This window comes from Herpailurus yagouaroundi, unplaced genomic scaffold (assembly GCF_014898765.1).
Source record: "Herpailurus yagouaroundi ecotype Mexico unplaced genomic scaffold, PumYag 28, whole genome shotgun sequence".
NCBI lineage: Eukaryota > Metazoa > Chordata > Mammalia > Carnivora > Felidae > Herpailurus > Herpailurus yagouaroundi.
The window spans coordinates 66,428,067-66,453,250 of record NW_024412376.1 but is presented as its reverse complement, the minus strand read 5'-3'; the positions used below and the strand labels follow the sequence as shown (position 1 = coordinate 66,453,250).

The following is a 25,184-nucleotide window of genomic DNA, read 5'->3' as shown; positions in this document are numbered from 1 at the left end:
ACCAGTGATCCCTAGTGGTGCTTGAAACTTTTGCGAGACGCTTTGGCAGTTCATAAAGAAACCGTGTGCGCGGTAGCCAAGCCACGGCCTTGGAGAGCCCGATTACTGTATGAGAGAGCGGCTTTTCCCGAGAAATTAGGTTAGGGTTAAAGGGATGAGCCGCAACCTTTTTTGTCCTGTGTCTATGTCTGTCCTGGGCTCAGCCTACTTCCACCCGGCCTCACTGTAAGGCGGTCAGGAGCGGCTGGAGGCTGCATCTGGCAGTCTAGCTTGTGCTCCGTCCATCCCGCGCACTTTGCACCCACGGGCAAGGTGGTGAGGAGTAAGTTCATTGCACCAAAAAGGCCCATCTACACTGAAGAACCTTCAGGGGAATTTTGACTCACAAATTCAATGACTTTACATTAGGATGAGAAATATTTCAGAGAGTGCACAATTAATGTTCGTGTCAATTGTGAAACAATTTTCGCAAAAATTTTATCCGCCTTGAAGCAGCTAGCAAAATTATTTGTAAAATGAAGTCTCAAAAACTTTGTTCCAGACATACTTTGCTACTTAATTATATGAGAAGTGCCTGAGTGTGTTGCTTTTCTATTGTTCTGTAACAAATTACTACAAATTAATGGTTTAAAATATCACCCATTTGTTATCGTAGTCGTGTAGGTCCGGAGTTGGTATGGTATAGCAGAGTGCTCTGCTTAAGGGTCTCACACTGTTGAAGTAAAGGCGTCTGCAAGTGGAATCTCATTGAAGATCTGGGTTTCTCTTCCAAGCCCCTGGCTGTTAGCAGAATTAATGTCCTTGTGTTTCTTAGTCTGAGGTTCTCTTTGTTTTGCTAGTTGTTGGCCAGAGGCTTTTGCCAAATAGCTCTTCTATAAGCTTTCTCATACTTACAGTCTCTGACTTCATGGAGATCCCTTTTAAGGATTCATCTGTGTGTTTAAATCACCAACTTTTCACTCTTTCCACCAGGAACTTAGAGTCAGAATTCTGGGATAAGACTGGTAGAGCATGATGCCCACCTTACTACGAATAAAAATTGTCTGTCTTTCTAAGGAATTTTATATTAATACTCAGCACTTCAGGTAAGACTTCCTTCAGTTTCATAGTAATATAGTTTTTAAATTATCTGAAGATGCAAATAATTGTTGGTATAATTTTGGAGATTCCAGAATTCAAATGGCTAGAAAAATGTATGTTTTCCATGTATAGAAGTATTTATTAAATACGTTTTTTGTGCTCTATGAAGAGATGTAAGAAATAATTAACCTTTGAAGGTAAAGTCTGTGGGGCACTGGGTGGCTCAGTTCTTTGAACGTCCTACTTCGCCTCAAGTCATGATCTCACGGCTCATGGATTCAAGCCCTAAGACAGGCTCTGCACTGACAGCCTGGAGCCTGTTTCAGATTCTCTGTCTCCCTTGCTTTTTCTCCCTTCCCTGGCTCACGCTGTGTCTCTCTTTCCAAAAAGAAAAAAGGCCAGGTCTGTACTTTTTGAGGACTTTGTAATCTAGTTTTGTTTAAAAATGCATAGTTGAAAAAATAAAGGCGGCACCCGCGTGGCAGTTGTGGTAGTTGGTCCGACTCTTGATTTCAGCTCAGGTCATGATCTCACAGTCACAAGATTCTCTCTTCTCCCTTAACTTCTGCTCCTCCCCACCACCTCTCTCTCTCTCCCCTGTCTCTAAATAAATGAAAGAAAGAAGGGAAGGGGAGGGAAGGGAAGGGAAGGGACGGGACAGATTGAAGTCTCATAAATTTGGCCTTATCAGCCTTCTGCCTAACTCAGCAGCCCCTTTTCAGATTATTTTCCCAATCTGCCTCTTCTGTTAGTCACTTTTCCACCTCAGGGCTTTTCATAATGTGCTTTTCTCTGCCTAGAAATTTCTATCTGTTCAGACTTCTAATTATATTTATATTATTTTTTTATTTAAATGTAACTGTATTCTAGAAATTTTCTTTGACCTCTCTGTAAGGTCCTGCTCTATATTAGCATCTCATTAGCACTATTTCAGAGCACTGCTTTCAGTGTTACAATGAAAACAGTGGAATTGTAATAATTATGTAACGATTTGTGTTACATCTTCCCTTTTACCATGGAGGATCCATGTTGACATTTTATGGGTACTTCATCAATATTTGTTGATTGAATGATCATTTTAATATTTCCCTAGGAAAATTTCATGGAAGAGCCCAAGACATTTTCAAATTGGAGAACCGATTGGATGAATGAGGTGAGGCCACATTTTGGGAGATTTGAATATCCACATGAGTTGATTAAATTGGAGGTACCAGGGATATGTAGTTTCTTAGAACTGACATAATTAAAGGGGCATTTCTCAGGTGTAAATTTCAGTAGTGGTTGTAGAATGGATTATGTACAGGACAGTCTAGAGTGGTGGCCCTCATACTTGAGAGTGTGAAAGAATCACTTTGGTATTTTGCTATATGTACGTTCCTGGCTTTTATTCCACCTTCTCCAAATCTAATGCAGTCCAATACCATAACCACTAGCCACAGATGGCTCTTAGGCACTTGAAGTGTGCTTATCCAAATTGAGATATGCTATAAGTATAAAAATACCTGATTTCAAAGACTTAGTATAAAAGAAAAAGAATGTAAAATATTATGTTTTTCAATTGATTACATATTGAAATGATATTTTTACATGCATTGGATTAATTTCACTTGTTTCATTTTAGCTTTTTAATCTGACTACAAGAACATTTAAAATTACATGTGTGACTCATGTTAGATTTCTTTTGGACAGTCTACTCTATGGGCTCTAGGAGATGACATATGTTAATCAGCATCCCAAATGATCCTTATGTTACTTTTTGAAAAACAGTAGACCACAATGGATATTTTAGTAATGCAGGCCTAGGAAGTTGAGACCCTGGACTAGATGGATGTGTAAAAGTTTGAATAAGAAGATCTATATCAGAGCAAGGTATTTGGAGGCAAGAATTGGGAGTATAGATAAATCCAACAGGATAGTGTTCGTCAAATCTATGGAGATATTAGGAAGAGCTGCCCAAACTCTGAGCCTATTCTATTTATTTAACACAATAACACTTAAGATTCTAGAAGCTTTGGAGAGATTTATTTCCTATTAATTTTTTTTAACTTTTTAAAAAAATTATTTATTTTGGGGATGCCTGGGTGGTTCTGTCGGTTAGGCGTCCAACTTTGGCACAGGTATGATCCCATGGCTTTGGATTCTCTGTCTCCCTCTCTCTCTTAGCTCCTCCCCTGCTCACATTCTGTCTCTGTCTCTCAAAAATGAATAAATGATAAAAATAGTTTTATAAAAAAGTTTATTTATTTGGAGAGAGACAGACAGCATAAGTGGGGGAGGGGGAGAGAGAGAGGGAGACAGAGAATCCAAAGCTGGCTCCACACTCAGTGTGAGCCAGCTGTGGGGCTGGAACTCCAAAAACCGTGAGATCATGACCTGAGCAGAAACTAAGAGTCAGACACTTACCCCACTGAGCCACCCAAGAGTCCCCCTATTAATTTTTGAGTGTTTTGTTTGATATTGACCTATTTTATTTAAACCATCTTATCTTTACAGAATGTTTTTTAAAAACTTGCTTTTGGGAGGTGCCTGGGTGGCTCAGTTGGTTAAGTGTCTGACTCTTGATTTCAGCTCAGGTCATGATGTCACAGTTCATGAGATCCAGCCCTATGTAGGGCTCAGTGCTGACAGCAAGGAGACTACTTGTGATTCTCTCTCCCCCTCTCACTCTGCCTTTCCCCCACTCTCTGTCTAGTGCCCCCTCTCTTTCTCTGGCACACACATGCTCCCTCTCTTTCTCTCAAAATAAATAAACTTAAAAAAAAAACCCTTATTTTCAGTTACCTGAGTTTAGTTTTATTTACAATTCAATGAAGTCTTTCTGATGTTTAGAGGAAAGCTATTTGGACAGTGAGAAGTATAAACATAACTTAAGATTTATTTCTGAAGAAAATTCAAGCAGAGAGCATAACCAAACACATGTTAATAAAAGAGATACCTATGAAAAAGTGTGTCATAAACAGGCCTATAGTCCATATTAGACTGCTAAAACCAGAAATAAACATTTCTAAAGCTAGAATCAAATGGAACCTTAAACTGAAAGTAATTTGATGATTTAAACAATCTACTAGTTGAGGAAACTGAGGTCCTGAGTGGCTACATGGTTAGTCTAAGATTCAATATCTAGTTAGAAGATTGAGTGGTAGAATCTAGGGTTCTTAGTCTTTTTTTAAAATTTTATCAGTTTGAAGACATGCTAATTAATACTCTTGTTTTTAAAGGTTATTTTTACAAAAACCAACTGATTTTAGATTAAAGGTTTTTATTCAATAAGCTATACACATAACTTGTCAAGAAAATGGCAGTTACAATCCATAATGAATTTTATGTCAATACACATAGTTTCAGCTGCCAGAAGATGGCACTGTTTGCATATGAAATAATACCTTTTAAAAATTCAGTGTAAATATGCTTCAATTTGTGCTTCTTTTCAAAGTAAAATAAAAGAAAAATGTATTCAGTGGCTTCAAAGGTATTTGTATATGTGGAATACATCAGAATGAAGTGTTAAATCATAATATATTATAGAATTCATATCTTTCTTTTAAACATTTAATGTATCAGTAATAAATAGTAACCAGTAATAGTAATAAATCACTATTCATATTTACATTTAACTTGTGTATTTTTGTACATGGAAAAGAAAACATTTTAAATAGTTGAATCATTATTCTCACAGACTTATGAGCGTTTTCCTTCAAATCACTAGGTGTTATTTTATTCTCGAGGCCAATATCTTGACACAGAACAGTTTATTCTAAATCTGATAAAACAGTGAGGGATACTTATCTTTATGATAATTTTAATCAGAAATTCATTTAATAAATTTTGGGGAAAACTGGGGCACCTGGGTGTCTCAGTTGGTTAAGCAGAGGACTTTGGCCCAGGTCGGTGAGTTTGAGCTCTGCATCAGACTCTGTGCTGACAGCTCAGAGCCTGGAGCCTTCTTGGGATTCTGTGTCTCTCTGTCTCTGCCCCTCCCCTACTTGTGCTCTGTCTCTCTCTCTCTCTCAAAAATAAATAAACATTAAAAAAAATCTTTAAATTTTGAGAAAAAAATTATTGTGTATATAGGTAATAATTATTAATTATGTCAGTTTGGAGAACTGGCTTTGTTTTTTTTTTTTTTTTAAAAGGATATTGTCATAAAGACCCATTTTCGTCACATACTTTCCTCCTAAGGACTTTCTTTGATTGTTGGCTCATATATTCAAAAAGATAACACAACAATTTGAATTATGACATTTTATTAATAAGCAATGGCTTAATAAAGTGAACATATGTATCTCTATACTGGTGTAATTTATAATTTTTAATGATCCAGTTGTACATATAGAATGTTATAATCTTATGTTTAGTAAAAGTTAGGAAAAAATATTACTGAAACATATTAATAATTCCATAAGTTCTTGTAATGAAAATTATGAGCAGTTTTTACCAGAAAGTATTACCATGTTTTGTTATGATTTTGTTTTGGTATTTTATTATAATTCTCTAATGATAATGGCATATAGTCACTTGGAAGTCTTTTCATGGCTCAATCATGATTAGGTAACAAAAGGTGTAATTTGAAAGGTAGGTGATAATCTTACTCATATTTAATCCCCAGAGACTGTTTGATAGAATATGTGTGTGTAATATATATATGAAGAATGAGTTCTGCAATCGGTTAGATTTGATAGCACAGTGTATTTTAAAATATAATTGAGGGGCGCCTGGGTGGCGCAGTTGGTTAAGCGTCCGACTTCAGCCAGGTCACGATCTCGTGGTCTGTGGGTTCGAGCCCCGCGTGGGGCTCTGGGCTGATGGCTCAGAGCCTGGAGCCTGTTTCGGATTCTGTGTCTCCCTCTCTCTCTGCCCCTCCCCCATTCATGCTCTGTCTCTCTCTGTCCCAAAAAAAAAAAAAAAAAAAAGTTAAAAAAAAATAATTGAAATTCAAAACAACTTAGAACAATTTCAGATATAAAACTACCAACACAAAGCCTCTGTGAAGAATTAAAAAGCCATGGTTGCTATTAAATTAATAAAAATAGATTTAATTTCTTAAATGATTTTATAATTATATATCAAATTTGATTTAACATTTTATGCCTATTGTATATTTTTAGTTTGTTGTTTCTGAATATTCTGTATGTAGGGTTATTTGTATTGTTGTCTAATATGTAAATAAAGATGAATTAGTTGTGCTAAATCTATCAACTGATAATTAGACCACGATGTTACTTAACTAAATGGAAGATATTTTTTTGAAGAGTGCTATAAACAAAATAAAATAAATAAACAGTAAGTTTGGATCTTTCTTAAATATTTATGAATATCAATTTATGAAGTATTTATGGGAAGAAAAAGCTTTGTGAAAGCATGAAAAATCACCTTACTTTAAATTTGGTTATATTTTTCTATTTAGATAAACTGGCTTTTTAAATTGGAACAGTTCTCTTATAACCTGACTTGTATCTTGTGTTTATAGCTCATTCAAAGAATATAGTAGTCAAGCCATATTTATCAGGTTACAGATCAGTCATGCACATTAATTCTATTATTTCTGCTGGGATTTCCCACTTATAAATTGAATATGACAGTGTTTTTTATTCTTGAGTAAGGTACATAATCTATTTAACATCAACTGACAACAAAAAAGCTTCCTGAACTCTAGAGTTGCAGGTTTAGTGTTAGAGACCAAGTGGATTAAAAATCAAATGGTGTCTTTTTATTATTGCTGAGTCTCAGTATAGTTGTAAATAAAGGTGCTAACTTTTCACACTGAAATAGATGGCAATTATCTTTTTTAGTGTAGTCTTTTGGATGATCCAGAATGTACCTTTTTTTTTTTAATTTTTTTTTTAATATTTATTTATTTTTGAGACAGAGACAGAGCATGAATGGGAGAGGGTCAGAGAGAGAGAGGGAGACACAGAATCCAAAGCAGGCTCCAGGCTCCTAGCTGTCAGCACAGAGCCCGACGTGGGGTTCGAACTCACGAACTGTGAGATCATGACCTGAGCCGAAGTCAGAAGCTCAACCGACTGAGCCACCCAGACACCCCAGAATGTACCTTTTTAAGCTTGTGTTACATTGATATCAAAATAAAAGGAAACTTGAAGTTTCATTTGTGTATCTCCAAGAGTATTCTTGCAGTCCTAGTATGAGGAACAACAGACTAGCATTTAGATATTTTAAAATGTATTCACAGAATTTTGTTATTCTTAAGTGAGGTGTGGTTATGAGTTTGTATAATTAAAGAATTATTAATAAGATATGTTCCTTTTTATTTCTGGAATTTTACATTAAGAGTTTTATTAAATTTGAGTTATCTTTAGTTTCCATTAGGTTAATAAGAAATTATAATATTTAACTCATAAAAGCAGCCAAATATACCGTTGTAATATGGTTGAACATCTTAAGGACTTACGAAGTTATGTGTTTCTATACCTAGGATGGTTGCCACTTTAGGAAAAAGATCAGGAGTGTGGGAAGGGCAGGAAGTTACCTAATGCCTCAAGTATATCTGAACTTGAAGCAAGGTTATTTGAAGGACTCTGGAAATGTGCATGTACTCTCCTCTTTCTCCAAGATCTTGTTGTTTATGGTGTATGGCATCAGTAACCGAAAAAGTGATGAATACTCATCAATATAAGTTTATTTATCTCTAAATTATAAACATTTTCTAAGCTATATTTATATTTTATGTATATAAGCATAATAAATATTTATATATATATTTAAAACATACACAGATGTTAGAAATTAAGAAAGATGAGATAAAGAAATGTTTCTTTTAAACATGATTTTTGTAGGGTTTCTGGGTGGCTGAGTTGGTTAAGTGTCTGAATCTTGATTTTAGCTCAGGTCATGATCTCACAGTCATGAGATTGAGCCCCATGTTGGGCTTTTTGTTGAGCATGGAGACTGCTGAAGATTCAATCTCTCTCCCCCACTTAAACACGTGCACTCTCTCTCTCTTAAAAAAATAAAATTATTCTTGTTATATCACTAGAACATAAATTATTTTACTTTCACTAAATGTATTAATGACTTAAAATTTATGTGGTTAATACGCCTCATTATTTTTTTAAAATTTAGTTTAATTTTTTGTAAAGAATGATTTAAAAGTCTGATACTTAGGGGCACCTGGGTGGCTCAGTTGGTTGAGCATCTGACTTCAGCTCAGCTCATTATCTCATGGCTCGTGAATTCGAGCCCTACATCAGGCTCTCTGTGCTGACAGCACAGAGCCTGGAGCCTGCTTTGGATTCTATCTCCCTCTCTCTCTGTCCCTCCCTTGCTTGCTCTCTGTCTCTCTCTCAAAAATAAACAAACATTAAAAACAATTAAAAAATAAATAATAGTCTGATACTTAGTTCGGCTTATTTTAATACTTGGGGTTTTGTTTGTTTGTTTGTTTGTTTTTGAGCTTGTTGTTTTTGGCTTTTTGACCATCAGAGCTAAAAAAGAATATATCACAAAAACATGAAGATGCAAATGGAAGAAGTTCATTGTTGACTTACTATTTATTTTAATTTGTCTGTATTTTTATAATTTTAATAAATGGGTCTAAACAAAGGTTTAAAGCAGTTTTGACCCATTTCTTAAATACGAAAACTCATTTTCCTATTAGTTTGGAACTAATTGAAGTAATTGTTTCTATCTTTTAATAGCCTTCAGGGGGCGCCTGGGTGGCGCAGTCGGTTAAGCGTCCGACTTCAGCCAGGTCACGATCTCGCGGTCCGTGAGTTCGAGCCCCGCGTCGGGCTCTGTGCTGACAGCTCAGAGCCTGGAGCCTGTTTCAGATTCTGTTTCTCCCTCTCTCTCTGCCCCTCCCCCGTTCATGCTCTGTCTCTCTCTGTCCCCAAAAAAATAAATGTTGAAAAAAAAAAATTAATAGCCTTCGGAACTAATTTGTAGTTTAGAAAAATTATAAATAGATTAGAAAAATTGGTTTCCAAGTTTTTCAATTGTATAGATATTTTTTTAAAAAATTGATACAAACATGCTCTCTCAGCAGTGTGACTGTCTTTTGAAAAACATTTGCTTATTCATGTAAAAAAGTCACTCTTTCTTCGAAAGAACATCCTGAGTGTTAATTTTTCTGAAATTGTTGTTAGCACAGTACTGAGTGCTACCCGCATAGGGAGGGCAATTAAATTTGAACTGGTTGGCCTTCATTTCCTCAAGATATACCCGTAGTGAGTGATCTGTGACTTTCTGATATGTAGACCGTGTGAAGGTAGTGGTGCCAATCCATTTGCTACATTTTGCCACAGCTCGTTTTCTTAGATTAAAAAAGTCAATGTAAATAGAAGTTCTAACAGTTCTTCCTGCCCCCCAACGGATTGTTTTGTGCACATTTTCCACTGGAAATCATCAGTTAAAAGTATGTATGCAGGGGGATGCCTGGGTGGCTCTGTGAGTTAGGTGTTCAACTCTTAGTTTTGGCTCAGGTCATGATCTCATGGTTCATGAATTGAGTTGGTGGGCAGAGCCTTCTTGGGATTCTCTGTCTCCCTCTCTCTCTTTCTCTCCTGTGCTTGTGCTCCTTTCTCTCTCTCTTTCAAAATAAGTAAACATTAAAAAAAAAAGAAAAAAAAAGTATGTGTGCATAAACCCTATTGGTTGAAGGATAAGGCACCCTGAATTGGGGATGATGGTGTTCCTGGCTTGCCCTCTCTCCCAGGTAGATATAGAATAAATGTAGCTTGGATGGCTGACTTGCTTGTGTGGAAATTTGAACTATCATTTTCCATGCTGGCTTCTGCCACACCAAATCTGTGAGGAAAATACATTATTTTCATTGGGAAGGGGTGCCCCAAACTTTTGAACACCATTCATTTTCCACTTAAACCTGCTGAAGGCACAGAATAAAAGCGCTCTAAGGAGTTTCAACAAATTCGTATATGGTAAAAGTCCCCTTGGATCACATGAAAAAACTTTACTACTGGTAGCATAGAGGTGGAGAGTCATGGAATTGTCTGAGGAAGCAGCAGTGTCCAACCAATCTACCATAAGCAGAGTTCACAGACAGGTGTGCAAGAAAAGGACGTCATCATCCTCTCATGTTCTAGAGAAACATTTTAGAGGCAGAATATCTGGACAATTTAAGAAGGATTATATAAGGACTTTTTTCCTCATCTGTAAACTGGAAGTAGCAATAATACTTGTTCCATAAAGTTTTTGGAAGATTACATGAGATAATATAACCAAAAATTTGGTTTATGGTTAATATATTGTTATTGTTAAATTAGTGTTAATGATTGTTATTATAACTATTTAGATAGCTTTCCCCCACTTTCCCAAGCACCTTTCTTGAGTCTGGTACATGTTTGGTTTAGGATAACTAAAGAAGCCCTTAGTTAATGCAGCTTAAGGAAAAGGTGAGGACAGACAGACACTCTGTTGACATTAGCGCAAGCAAGAGATAATTATAATAGCTAACATTCATTGAGCACTTATTTTCTGCCAGCGACTGTAGCAGGATGTGAGTTCTGAAAGTGTAAAAGACTGGGCTATATTTTAGATAATCTACCTTGAGGTAATCCATAGTGGGTCCTTATGTCCTGACCCTCCCTCCATTCCTGATGTGAAACTCTAGGATTCATCTAACAGTGGAATACAGTGTAACTGAATGGCTGGAAACCTAATGGATACTCAACGTAGGAGGGAAGACTGTCAGTTTAAGATAAAGGTTGAAGCAAGAAAAGAGGCCAAAAATGGAGGAAGAGAGACAAGAGGTAGGGCCCAGGGTAGAGCACTGGCTCTTCTGATTAAGAGTAGGCAGCCAAAATGGGTACCCTGACTAGGATTACAACAATAGAAGTAGTTTCATATTTTGTGCACTTTATAAATGCTCTGGCCAAGGGACAGAATGGTAATTGAAATCCAGCCCACTGCTCAGCTTACCAACTCTGGATAATCCTGACAAAAGGAAACAAGAAAGAATATCCAGTACTGTAAGAATGCAAAGAGATGACAAATCTGAGAGGCATTTTGAAAATGTGATCAGATGTGTTTGGTTGATCTCTGAAGAATAAAGTCTGGAATCTTAGAGGTCATAGAGGAAGTGTATACATGGAGATGATAACCAGGTTTGTGCAGTTGGATTAGTTTTCCTTCAAGTGAGTTTACGTCAGGAAGAGAAAAGACTCCGGGAAGGATCTGGGAGTAATGACTAATAAAATGATATGTGGAGAAAGAAGAGACAATGACAGAAACTCAGAAGTGGAGAAGTAGAAGGCAAATCATGAGAGGAATGAATGCTGTAGAAACCTGGGATACCTATTTGAGTTAGGGGGAAAAAATACTATTTTAGTAGTCTAGTACACAAACCACAAATAATGACTGGGAAAACATCAGATTTTATACTTAGAAGATCTTTGTTGAACTAAGAGGAAGTAATTTGGGTCACATGGTAGGGGACAGAAGTCTTTCACCAGGAGTTTGGAAGGGATAAGGAGACAGCAGCAAAAGGTCTGTTGGTAAGAAAATTGGAGAGTGGGGAAATAATATGAGTGATTTCTGGGTGTGGGGAATTTTATTTTTAGGAATAAAATAAAGAGGAAGGGAGAGCCAGAGAAATATAAAAATTGAAGTTGAAAGTTGGAAAGGTGTAACTAATAGAGCCAGACATTGGAGACCACAGAAAGCGGTAGCATCAAGGGCCCAAGTGGAGAATAAGCCTTAAAAGAGACATTTCCCTCTTTCAAAATCAAAATATTCAAGAAAAGAGAGGCAGAATATAAGTAAATTCTTATTTTTCATGGAACTTTAAGTGAAGTGAGAAATAGCCTTCAGTTTCTCAACAGATGAGGAGGCAAGATAGGGAAGTGGGGAAGAGCAAAGAGAAGCAGACAAGAAAAAAGGGTTGGAAAGATTTTTGGAGCAGCCATTATGGGGAATTGAAAGAGAAATCAACCAAGGAGAAATAACAGTACAGAGCCTTGTTCCTTGAAGGATGCTTTACTGAGTACTACTTACCTCATGATGTAGAGTTGTATGGAGACAACGGGGAAAAACAGTCTTTTCCAGGCAAATCTAGTTGCAGAGCCAGTACACTAAAATAGCTACAAACAAGGAGGTATAAGATAAATCAAGTGAATGTATGCAGTAAATAGAAAATGAAGTCAAAGATAACTATGGGAATATTTCTTGAAGGACATAGAACTTGAAGAGTACTTGGAACTTCATCAGACAAAGACAGGTGATGGTAAGGCAAGGTTAAATGCAGAACATTAAGTCTGATGTGGGTCATAAAGAAAACGTAGGACAATAACGTTTTTGGATATAGACATCTAGGTAGACATTGGATGTAGACATTACAGACACAGTACTTAATAGACCAAAAGTGTGTAAGCCCCAAACTAGCCCACTTTACCCAGGACGCAGTCTTCATGTACTTAAATCACATCTGGGTTCTAGGGAGTCTTGTGTGGCAGGCTGACAAGTTGAGGCTTTCCCCAGGAGACATGAGAAAGCCACTGGAAGTTTTTGAAGTTTTATATTTTGAGGAAAATATAATTAAAGTCATGTTTTAGTAACATGATGGTAGCTGATGTGAAATACACATTGGAAAGCTATAGTAACAGTCTAGGCGAGAAGAACTCAAGACTATTTTCTTCACTTTAAATTGCAGTGAGTACTCTATCAGGAGAATCCCTGGGTTTGCCTCATTTTCTTAGATTCATCAGTTTCCCCTGTCTTTTCCCCTATTTTTGGTGACTTTGATTTCTGGTTCTTTAATTCCCCCAAACGTTCAGTCTTCTTCTTAGTTCCTACTCTTTCCTTTTGGCCTTGTTTATTTTGTCTCCCACTGCTCTTTTTGTGTGAGCCCTGCTAAGTTCTGACTTGATTCAAAGAGTAGGCCTGCACATTTCAGCTTTACCATGGAAGATTCCAATAAACTCATGTTATTCAGTTCCTGAGTCATTCCTGAGTCATTCAGTTCCTAATTTTACTGCCATATTTCATTGTATTTGCTAAGGTTTAATGGTTACTAATGTTTTATGTCATTTTATTATATAAATTCCGTAAAGTATTTCTGCCTTTTTTTCCCCTTGGTATTATAACTAACAGATGAGCATGTTCAATTTAGTGTGGTTGTATTTGTGAGTAGAAGGTAAGGATAGTAGTAGCTCTAGTAACCCTGCAGATTTCTTATCATTTTAGTAAGTTTCACTCAATTTTACTCAAATTGAAACTCTTTAAAGTCAGAATATCATATATATTAACTTGATCTTGCTGCTGTCCTTAAAATACTGAATATTGCTGTTGGTTCCTATCTGGATACATTGTTTTTCTACTTAATAAATTACCAGTTTCTGCTTTCTCTTCCAGTGACTTCATATCTAAAACATGGTGAGCATTTAAGTATATGAGGTGAAAATATATAAAAGGTGGAAAAGGAATGGAAAGAAGTCTTGAGTCTGAAATATGGATGTATCTACACACACACAGTGTGTTGCCTATGCCGTTTGAATCCCTAATAATCTTCCTTTAAAGGCAGAATTATAGTAATTTTTAAGTATCTTAAAATTATTTTTGAGTTACTTAAGGCTTTAGGAAAGTAGAAATTTTGAGTGATTAATGCTTGATGCAAATTATGCTGAAGGCAATAAGAAAGCATCAAGTACATAAGATTGACTTTTCAATTAAGAGATATTTTGGAAATGATTTAGCCCTGCACTTCTGCTTGGACACTTCTACGTGAAAACTTTTTTATTCAGTGAAAGAGGACAATCAAACTTAGTTTTATCTTGAGAGCTCAGGAAAGGTTAAAAAGTGGATAGAAAATGTCTTCGTTGTGGAAAATGAATCCCCATTTTGAAATTCAACTGAAATAAGCGTTTTTTTAAATTTTGTATGGAAAATTTATCTAATTTCAGGATTAACTTGATTATTTGACTTATTTTGTAAACAAAGTATAGTGTTTCTTAAAGCCTATACAAACCACTTTTTCCAACCACGAAAGATTGAGTGAAAACAAAGGGAGTGTACAAAAATGGGAGGGGGTCACAGATCTGTATCCGCATGGAGGAAGAGGGCAGTACTTTTGGGGAGTGCAATTTACATGAGCATCTGGGTCTTTTGTAATGTTTTGGATGGATGACCTGAGTCTGATATATTGGTGAATAGCATTAACAAAGGTCTGGTTGTCAAAGACTAGAAAGAAAAATGCAATTAGCCACAGCAATGAGGTGATGTCTGTGTTTGGGGGAAAAACCGACACCTAACTGGCAATAGAAAACACTGAAATGATAGCATCAGTAAAAGGCCAGATTTTGTGTGAGTGTGCGTGTGTGTGTGTGCTATATTGTATAATGATCTTAACTCAGTAGGATATGACCAAAATGACATTTTTTGGTAATGTTTGGTTTCTGTGGTGAAAGTGAATGTGTACCTGTTACTAAAGAAACAACACGGTAGACTCAATGAATTTTTAACTCATAACACACTAATTTCACCAACCTGATACTCACAATATTGTTTGTTTCTGTTTAAAGAAAATTAGAAATAAATAAAAGTACACTGGAGTCCAAAAGAAGTTTGCTCTTTTTTGGGTCTAATTTTTTTTCTTTATAAACCATGCCATCCATAGTAGAGAAGCATATCTAATCTCCCAATTAGGTCAGGCCCCAGGATAATCAATCTCTTTAACAGCAGATGCCTTGTTTTAGCAAATGAATGCTTGGTTTCAAAAGCAGTTTTGTGTTGAGAGAGGAGTGCAGTTGGCATGGGTGATTAGAACTCTTTTAAACCCTATAAAAAGCTTCTGTAGATTGTTTTATGCCCACACTTTGTGAACTGAAGTAAATGCTGTATATATCCATCTTAAAATGAACATGGTGGGGACTTTATACAGCCTGTGAGAACATCTACATGCATATAAATGGCATTATTTGAAGTCCAACATTTTTATGTCCATTTGGATTAAACTGTGATTTTGATAACATCTAAAACAAGTGAATGTTTTTAGTAAGTGCTCTTCATATTAATTAAATATGCTCCTTAATGACAATAATTTAATTATTAAGTTAGTATTTTTTAAGCTGAAAATACAATGGCAAGTTAACATGATTCTGATTTTATTGTTTACATTAGTCTGTAAATGCCTTTCTTCATGTCTGATGCCTTTTCGGTTCATATACATATCATGTGTAAATGAGCAATGTGCAAGACAACTTTGAAATCAAGAAGAAATCATTTAAATTTTTTTTTAATGTTTATTTATTTTTGAGACAGAGAGAGACAGAGCATGAACAGGGGAGGGGCAGAGAGAGAGGGAGACACAGAATCTGAAACAGGCTCCAGGCTCTGAGCTGTCAGCACAGAGCCCGACGCGGGGCTCGAACTCACGGACCGTGAGATCATGACCTGAGCCGAAGTCAGACGCTTAACTGACCAAGCCACCCAGGCGCCCCAAGAAGAAATCATTTAAAATTAAAATTTATAAACTTTGTATTCAGTTAAAACTATGAATTGAGTTTATTTTGCTCAAAACAACTCATTTAATCTAAGATATATTGAAATACAATGATACTTTTTACTATGGTATAACCAAAAAATCTCTTCAGTAAATTATTTCAGATAATTGTTCTTCAAAATCTGATTACTGGAACTCATCAGTAACACCTGAATGTGATACATAAAATAATTCAGAAGGCCACTTGAGTATTTCCTTTTTTAGGAGTGCAGTCCTTGGGTTGAAACATTTGCCAGGTAGTTAAGAAAAAAGCATTCACCTGCACATTTTTGGATGTTATCATTTCGACTTTAGTGTATAATGGTCAGTTCTACCAGTTTTTCTCCTTCTTAGAAATTGTTTCAATCATGCTTAATCTGTAGAAAGTTAATATTTTCCATAGTGAAGGTGGATAAGACATCTGAGGAAAAATTAAAAGCAGATGGTCTTTAATTTAAGAAACATTTGATACTAATTACTTCCTACCTTTCACATGACTTAAATGTCGGTGAATGTATAGGGTTACATTACTTTTTTAAGTAAGATTTTAAAGCTAAATTTGGTAGATAAGGTAGAGATCCAGTGAGATAAGATTTTTAAAATAGAAGCATTCTTTTTTTTTAATATATGCATTCTTAATAATACCAAATACCAGAATAATACTGTGACAATTCACTTGTGCTTATTCTAACTTGTAATAGCATTTAAATATGATTAGAATGGCTTCTGTATATTAAGATCCCTAAAGTTTTTTTTTTTTTTAATGTTTATGTATTTTTGAGACAGAGCATGAGTGGGGGTGGGCCAGAGGAAGAGGGAGACACAGAATCTGAAACAGGCTCCAGGCTCTGAGCTGTCAGCACAGAACTTGATGCAGGGCTCGAACCCACGAACTGTAAGATCATGACCTGAGCCGAAGTTGGATGCTCAGCTGACTGAGCCACCCAGGCGCCCCTAATTGGAAAGTAGTTTAATGTCCAGATATGTTACTCAGCTACATTTTAGTTTTAAAACTTAATTTTATTATTGTAGCATTTAAGGCAGTTTCCATTTGATTTAGTGGAATTAACACTTAACTTTATATGATAGCTTTCTTACTCAACCCCCCGTGATTTTCAGAATCCAGAGATTTCCAAGCTGAAATTTTTTATCATAGAACTCTTATAGCTAAGTTTGCACATGGATTATTTCTTCCTTAGACATACACACACATTCACATGCACACACAAACACTAATATGAAAAAACGTGTCTGAAAGAAAATATACTAAAATGTTAACACTGTCTTTGGGTGATGGATAAATTCTTTTTTTTTTATGGAATTGGCTTACATTTTTAATGATTTTTTTTATAATTAGGAAGAAATATAGCTATTTTCAGTTTCAAACAACATATACTTCACAATCCCAGCATAGGTAATGTGTAGTTTGACAATGATTTTTCCCTGTCTTCTGAAATCTCTGTAAAGGCAAATACCTGCAAGGACAAATCCTCTGTCCTTTCCTTGGCACTACTAATTTGGCCATGCTGTTGAAGTAAACCACTCACTGAAAGTTACAGTTTCATCCTAAACTGTGAGAAGTATGTTGTGTTTAAAGCATCCCAAGAATGATCCCAAATAACGAATAGTAACCATGTATTTATCCAGGATCTCAGCACAACTTTGTAGTCTCAAAAATTATTGAAGACTCTCAAAGGCCTTTTCTTTATATTACATCTATGGTTATTACATTAGATGTTAAATCTGAGAAATTAATTCATTTAAAAATAACGATGAATCACCATTATATATTAACATAAGTAATATAGTTTTTCCAATACAAAACAAGATCTGTTGAGGACAGCACAATTTTTTATTAAAAAAATATTTTTTACTGTTTATTTTTGAGAGAGAGAGAGAGGCAGAGAGCAGGAGACACAGAATCAGAAGCAGACTCCATACTGTGAGCTGTCAGCATGGGGCCCAATGCAGGACTCAGACCCACAAACTGCGAGATCATGACCTGAGCTGAAGTCAGATGCTTAACTGACTGAACTACCCAGGTGCCCCACAGTTTTCCATTTTTGTAAACGCCTTTTGTGTATGGCATAGCAGAAGGCTGCTGGATTCTTTTATTTGCTTCTGCATTCAATTTGTTACAATGTGCTATGTTGGTTGAAGTATATGAAGAAAACTCAGCTTCCTACAAATGTATAGTTAGGAAAGAGAGGAACATTTTAATAACCTTTGCAGGTAATTGTTGATATTCTTCTTTAATATTACACCAAATCTCAACAAGTAGTAGTCTGTTGAACATCACATGCAATGTGAAATCTGAAACTCCATCAACAAACTTTTAATATCTGTTTCGCAAGAAAGTTTCTAAAAGGAGTCTAACTTTGCTTTTAAAAAATAAATTATGATATTGCAATACTAAGAACACAATCTTCAGCACATTCTGAGGGTAATGGTATAATTTGCATCAAAGTTGTTTTCTGACAAGTACTGCTCAAATTTCTGAACCTGATTTCTTAATTTTTAGGTGAATCAACTTTCAGTACTTTTACTGCATGGATGAGGTGTTACAGCCTTTGCTTTTCAAATTTTGTGAGATAACTTTATGAATTAAACAGATAGGAACTGCATGGGAATATCAGTGTTTGATCAATGGTTGTTGTCATGGCACTCTATGTTCCTAGATTTCTGTCCTCACAGTAAGTATAAAAGAAAGTAATTTCCAGGGCACCTAGACAGCTGAGTCAGTCAAGTGTCTGACTTCGGCTCAGGTCATGATCTCACGGCTCGTGGGTTCCAGCCCTGCATTGGGCTCCGTGCTTACAACTCAGAGCCCAGATCCTGCTTCAGATTCTAGATCCCTCTCTGTCTGCCCCTCCCCTACTCTCTCTCTCAAAAATGAACAAACATTAAAAAAAAAAAAAAGTAATTTCCAAGCAAAGCCTTTGCTTTAGCCCTAAGAACCAAAATATTGATTTCCAAATGAAAATATCTGTTTCAGTGGTAAATTTTTATGCAGAAATCAAAGCCAAAATACACGTTTCCTTTTATGGCACTCATATAATATGTCACATATTATTAAAAAATAATTTTGAATGTTCCCACACATTGCTTTTCATGATGTGTCTTTTCCTTGTAAACATTGGTGCAAAATGTCTTAACAATGAATGAATTATAAAAATTCTTTAATATTGCTTTTCTTTCAAAATGGAGGTCTAGTTGTTTCCACTAGGAAATGTATATATGTTTTCATGTTCTTTTTTTTTTTTTTTTTTTAATGATGAGAACAATGATGTCACTCTTTGGTTGCAAGCCCAATAGCAGTACCAGAGGATTCCTGCACATGTGGGTATCAAATATATTCAAGATCCTAGGAAACCATCCTTTATCTTTCTTACTCTCCCCAAGTAGATAAGGTTCCCCTATTGTGCACACTCATTTCTACAGCCTTGGATTTCCATACATTGCACTCACTGCAGTTGGTAATTATTTATTTATACAGTCAAGTTGATTAATAGCCATTTCTTTTACTACACTGTAAGATCTAAAAAGGAAGAGTTTGAGGCTTTTCTATTTTATGCCCAGGACCTTGCACAGTGTTGGGCACCTGTTAAGAATTCTGTAACAGTTGCTGATTACATGACTAAATGAATGCCATTGAACATTTGATGCACTTTAGATTCTCCAGAATATTTTCCTGAACCTTTTATATTTTGAGATTCTCCATCCTTCTTAATTGGATTTTGTGACAAATCTTAGTTGTTTCTTTCTCATCTCTTTGACTCTTCCTTTCTTGTCTTCTTTCATGGCTTTTTCCCCCTTATGCATATATTTTATTATTTTATTAATTTTTAAAGTTTTTATTTAAATTCCAGTCAGTTAACATACAGTGAATTGTTAGTTTCAGGTGCACAATATAGTGATTCCACACTTCCGTACATCACCCAGTGCTCCTCACAGCAAGTGCATCCCTTAATCCCCAACACCTATTTCACCCATCCCCCCACCCACCTCCCCTCTGGTAACCATCAGTTTGTTCTCTAGAGTTAAGAGTCTGTTTCTTGGTTTCCATGGCCTTTTGTTCTAATTTCTAGTTCCTTAAGGCCAGCAGGAAGTTCTGTCTTGTCTTTTACTATTTTTCTCTTTTTACATACTTTCTCTCAATTAGCCATAACCTCTGTGATTTCCATAGCTAAATTTCCAATCCCAGTCTCTCCCTTACACTATGGTTCTGCATTTTCCAGGTATTCTCTGTACATTTCCAATCAGATGGCTATCTTTATGAAGCCCATAGGTCTATGGCATCTTCCAAACTGACCCCTTGTGCTTGCTCTTTATATCATGGAAGCACTGCTCTTCCAACTTTTGTTCTGCCTCCCTCCTTGCTGTCACTGAGTCTTATCAGGTCTCTCACTCAGGATGCAGGTTTTCATCCCAATTACCATCACTCTAGCTCACACCTTGGCTGTTTTATGTCTGCTCTGTTGTGATGGCCTTTCCACTCCTTCCACAATCTAGTTTTCTTGTCCTCAATACATCATGCACACTAGTACAGAAGTAGTCTTTCTAAATCACACAATTCTTAAAAACTTTCAGTCTAATAGGGCACCTGAGTGGCTCAGTGGGTTAAGTGTCTGACTTCGACTCAGGTCATGATCTCACGGTTTGTGAGTTTGAGCCCCACATCGGGCTCCCTGCTGTCAGCATAGAGCCCACGTCAGATCTTCTGTCCCCCTCTCTCTGCCATTCCTAATTCTCTCTCTCAAAATAAGTAAACTTACACACACACACACACACACACACACACACACACACACACACAGCCTTTTAGTCTGACACTGTAAGTAGTCATAATTATCATCAAAGAACTCTCCATAACTTCTTCTGTTTTGCTTACCTTCATCATTTACTTGCTGTGTAGGCAACAGAACCCTCTGGAATTCATTTGCATCTGCTGCTAGAGACCCTTTGACTGGAGTGGACCATGTGAAAAGATGCAGTTTTTCTCTCTAGAAAGGGCTTCCTCCACTCCCCACATTCTGCAACTATATGGTGCTCATCCCAAGAACAGTGACTATATACTTGAGGGTCCCAGAGCTGGTGACACACATCTCAGAAGCAGAGAAGGCCCAGCAAGCAGCCACATGTTAAGACCATGCCACACATCTGCCTTTGGATCTTAAAATGCAAGTTTGAATTGTGTCTTGACTCAAAGACACAATAAAAGCTGCAAATATTATTACATCCAACAATGCCTAAAAATATCTAATCCCTGCCTCAGCCACACCTGCAAGTTCAGCCAGCACTGTCAAAAGAATCTCAAGTTACCTGCCTGACTCCATGTCTCACCCAGGATCCAAAGCTCACTTAGCTCAATACACTATATCCCAGCCCTGATCAAAACACTGATTTCCGGTGTAATTTTGCCCCCTCCCTCATCCATCTCTTACTTAATTCTCAAGGTTTCGTGCCCATTTACCAAGGTGTTGGGGTTTACTGGATCAATAAGTACTACTCTTTTGTCCTTACCCTAAGTCTGGAACCAATCCAGAGACAGATGCAGGATTTTGAAAGAAGAAAATAATCACTTAATATATCACTTTTATTAAAGAGAAAGCTGAATTTTAGAATCAGAGTATTCCAGCATAGGCATTTTAAATTGACTCTTAGGCTCTGGATTCCATATGTTCATTGAGGAGTATTTCTACCTTTCTTAACCCCAAAATGTAATTTATTCTTCTCATAGTATAAGCTTTCCCTAATTGTTATTTATTCATTCATAAATTGTTATTTATTCATTAAACTACTTCTACCTGGGTAAAATAACAATTTGGATTTCTTATAATCTATGCCAAACAGGTATATGCACCTCTAATTTAGACAGGCACAAACTCCTTCTTATGGCAGAAAACTGTCTATCACAGAAAGTTGACCCCAATGTATACTTTCCAAGGTCAGGTTGCCTCTGAGAGAGGAGTGGTCTATATTGAACCAATAAATTCATTCTCCTAAAATTTTCAATCAGGTAAGTCACTCTTCATCTGGTTGGAACAACAGTCAGGTTCCTACAATGGATAAATTTCCACATGCAACCTAAACCCAGATAAATGGAGCTCTCCTCCCGATAGATATATTCTCTATCAATATGTGAGAGGTAATTTCAGCAACCTTCCCCCAATCTTAACTCTGGGATAATCAGCATAAAGGTAACTAATTCAGTAGATTGAGCAGACCTCAGAGGAATGTACCAGGAACACATCTAGTCTCATCCCTGAAAAGAAATGACAGTTGATGATATTCTATATATATATAACCTACCAGTCAGTGGAAAAGTTCAAATTTATGTAACAGAAGGTTTAGTTAGAAAGGTCAAAGCAAATTTCCTGCCACTTGACTCTCATTTGTTTTCTCCAGTTTGAATTCCAGAAAAAGAAATGGGAACAACCAGTTAGCATTCTTCATGCCACTAAGGAATCTTCCTTCCAAATTATGTGGAAGGTAGGTATAACTTGGAGAAAATGTTCTTATTTTATGAGGCATTGACGTATCTATCTTATATTTTTCATTTTCTTTAGAGATAACTTAAGAATTGTTTAAGAATGTTTGAAAATCATGACAAAAAGAAGAACCATTGGTTATACTTGGAAAGAAATATTACAATTTAAAATATAATGTGGTCCATAACAAGATGTATTAATTTGCATTTTAAAATAACTGATTGTGGCATTTGAAGTGATTGTAATATAATAGGTAAAGAGAAAATTATATTATTGTAAATATAATTCAGTCTATTAGGAGCAAAAAATTAATATCATAAATTCCAAAATTAATTGGTTATATCAGATATATACAATTCCTTTTCCCCATTTTTAAAAATCTAATAGATTGTTACTCTAATAGTTTAATTTATTGGAATTTCATTTTACTTCCTTTTGTCAGTTTATTATAACTCTCTGCTATTTATTTTTGGGGTTATTTCAGAGTATATATTATACATCTGTAACCTCTCACAGTCTACCTCTAAGTGATATTCTAATACCTCACATATAGAATAAGAACTTTGGATATTGTGTCCTTCCATTACTTCCCTGTCTTTGTGCTATTGCTGTCATACATTTTACTTGTACGTATGTTATTAAGCCCCTAATACATTGTTGTCATTTTTTACTTTGAGTAGTTGATTGTATTTTTAAAGTATTAAGTAATAATTTAAAAAACTTGAAATGAGAGTGACCTGGGAAAAATCCTGAAAGGGGAATAAAGCTTGATATTATTTAATGTACAGTGTGATTAGTACAGTGATGTGGGATTGTGTCACAAAATGAGATCTCAGATATAGGCAGGAACCAAATTGTTATGGACCTGTGGGTTTTGGTTAAAAAATTTGACCTTTTATTCTGTTTCTGATGATAAATAAAGGATTTCTGTTTTTAAAAGATCATTTGGGGTACCTGGATGTGGCTCAGTCAGTTAAGGGTCTGATTCTTGACTTCGACTCTGGTCATGATCCCAGGGTTGTGGGATCGAGCCTCAGTCTCCATGCTCAGCGAGGAGCTGATTCATTCTCTCTCTCTCTCTCTCTCTCTCTCTCTCTCTCTCCACCTCTCTCCCTCTCTCCCTCTGTTCCCCCTGCCCCCCACTTGCACACGTGTGCACCTCTCTAAAAAAATAAAAAAATAATAAGAAGAGATCATTTAGGCTGCTGCATAAAAGAGATTATAGAAAGCAAAAGCAGAAGCTCATGGACTATTGAGGTAGTTCATAAGATGGTGTTATTACACTAGGGTGGAGATGAAGTGAAGTAGATGAACTTGGGGTATATTTTGGAGACAGAACTCAAATTTTGATATTAGACTGAAGTTAGAATTCTGCATCTTGTCATATGACTTTGGAAATTTTTTTTAAAAAGTTTTCTTATATTTATTCTCACCTGCAGAATGGGGATTATAGGAAGTTTAAAACAACGCATAAAATGTAAGATTTATACCACGATGTCTGGCATGTAGTAGGTACTCAGTATGTAGTAGCTGTCATTCGTATCATGTCGTCGTAGTCCATAACTGATTTTCCTGTGTCCCGTGCTCTCTTCACACAAACATATCTCCATGGGGCCACTGGAACTATATTTTTATAAGTTACAGAAGATAGCAATCCTTTGCTTAAGATGCTCCTGCAGTCCTTCTGATTACTATAAACTTCGTGGCACACACCAACGACATTATTTGTCTTTGCATCCTCATTTCTCACACCATTCTTCCCCCAGTTACTCTTGGCTCCAGAGCAGTGCTTCTCAAATTTTCATGTGGCTACAGCTTTCCAGGGCATCTTGTTAAAATGCAGACCCTGATTCTGGAGATCTGGGTGAGGCTTGAGGTTCAGCATTTCTAATAAGCTCCCAGGGATGCTTTTCTGCTGGTCTCTGGACCACACTTTGAGAATCATAGCAGTAGAGTACATAACATTCCTGCAAGCTTATTTTGGGTTTCTGTAATTTTGGCTTTTCTCATTAGTCTGGTCTTACTGTCTCCAGAGTGACCTTTCCTTATTTCTCAGCTTCATGAAATCATTCTCATCTTTCAAGGACGATGTAGCTCAAAGGTCACTTCCTCTATGAAATTTTCTTCAAACACCCATTACATTCACCACTACAGCTTCCCAACTGTTTGCTTTCCCCCTTCTCCATAGTATTTTGTAAATAGCTTTTATCACGGCACCTATTATTTTGCACTGCAGCTGATATTAGATTGTCGTCTTCGTTGTTGGACAGAGCTCTTTGAGGTCAAGCGCTGTGACTCTGTTTCTCAATAAGTTGCACAGCTCCTTGAACAAAGGGCACCTGCTCACTAGCTATTTCTGGAATAAATTAAACTGTGATGTGTACTTCTGAAAAGTGGTGAATCGCTCTGTATAGCAAATATTATTCCAAGTAAATAAAAAAGTTGTTGTTGTTTTAGCTCAAACTACTGATCTTGCATTTCTTTATGTAAAATAATCCTACCCTTCTTAGATTTTCTTCCCTGTTGTAGCTGGTCATCCAAAGTAATTATATATCCACAATTTGTATCTATTAATTCTTAACAGAGCAATCTATCTTTTCCAGGTTGGAAAGCCTCAGACTTTTTCTTAGCTAATGTCAAGCTAAAAATTTATAAATATTATATGCACTATGACTAATAATTTCATGATTTCTTTTAACTGTGCTACCAGAGGGTAACATTTTGCCTGAAGCTGGTAAGGAATGAGAAAAAGAATGGGAATACAACTGCCATTTTAACATTTAAATAAAATAAAGAAAGAGTAGGAATGCTATTTATCTTTCAATATTGATAACCAAATGCCCCCCAAAAGTTCATTTCAAACTTTAACAAAAATTCTATTTACCTTATGGAAAAATTTAGAAATCACAGTGGATGAAAAGTGTCTTCTGGGCATGCAGGGCAGTGCAATTACTTCCATTTCTCAAGAATTCTTTAGCCCTTATGAAATTTTCTCAGAGAGAAATCAGGTTTGTCTTCTGCTCCCTGACACACCCTCACCCCACCAGTTCCCAACCAGGGAAAAATCTCTTTGAAGCCAATTAGATCTCCTTGCTTACATAGTAACATAAAATGGGAACAATTCCTAAAATGGCAAAGCTACAGATAATGTAGAGCTCTCAGCA

At 36.2% G+C, this 25,184-nt stretch overlaps 1 long non-coding RNA gene across 1 annotated transcript; it reads left to right on the top strand.

Annotated features, from left to right (window-relative positions):
• Positions 1-328: 328 nt before the first annotated feature.
• LOC121030415 (uncharacterized) lies at positions 329-22,023 on the top strand. The gene is made up of 3 exons (XR_005790192.1): positions 329-1,085; positions 2,174-2,233; positions 21,938-22,023. It is a non-coding gene; the product is annotated as an uncharacterized LOC121030415 (long non-coding RNA).
• The last annotated feature ends 3,161 nt before the right edge of the window (positions 22,024-25,184 follow it).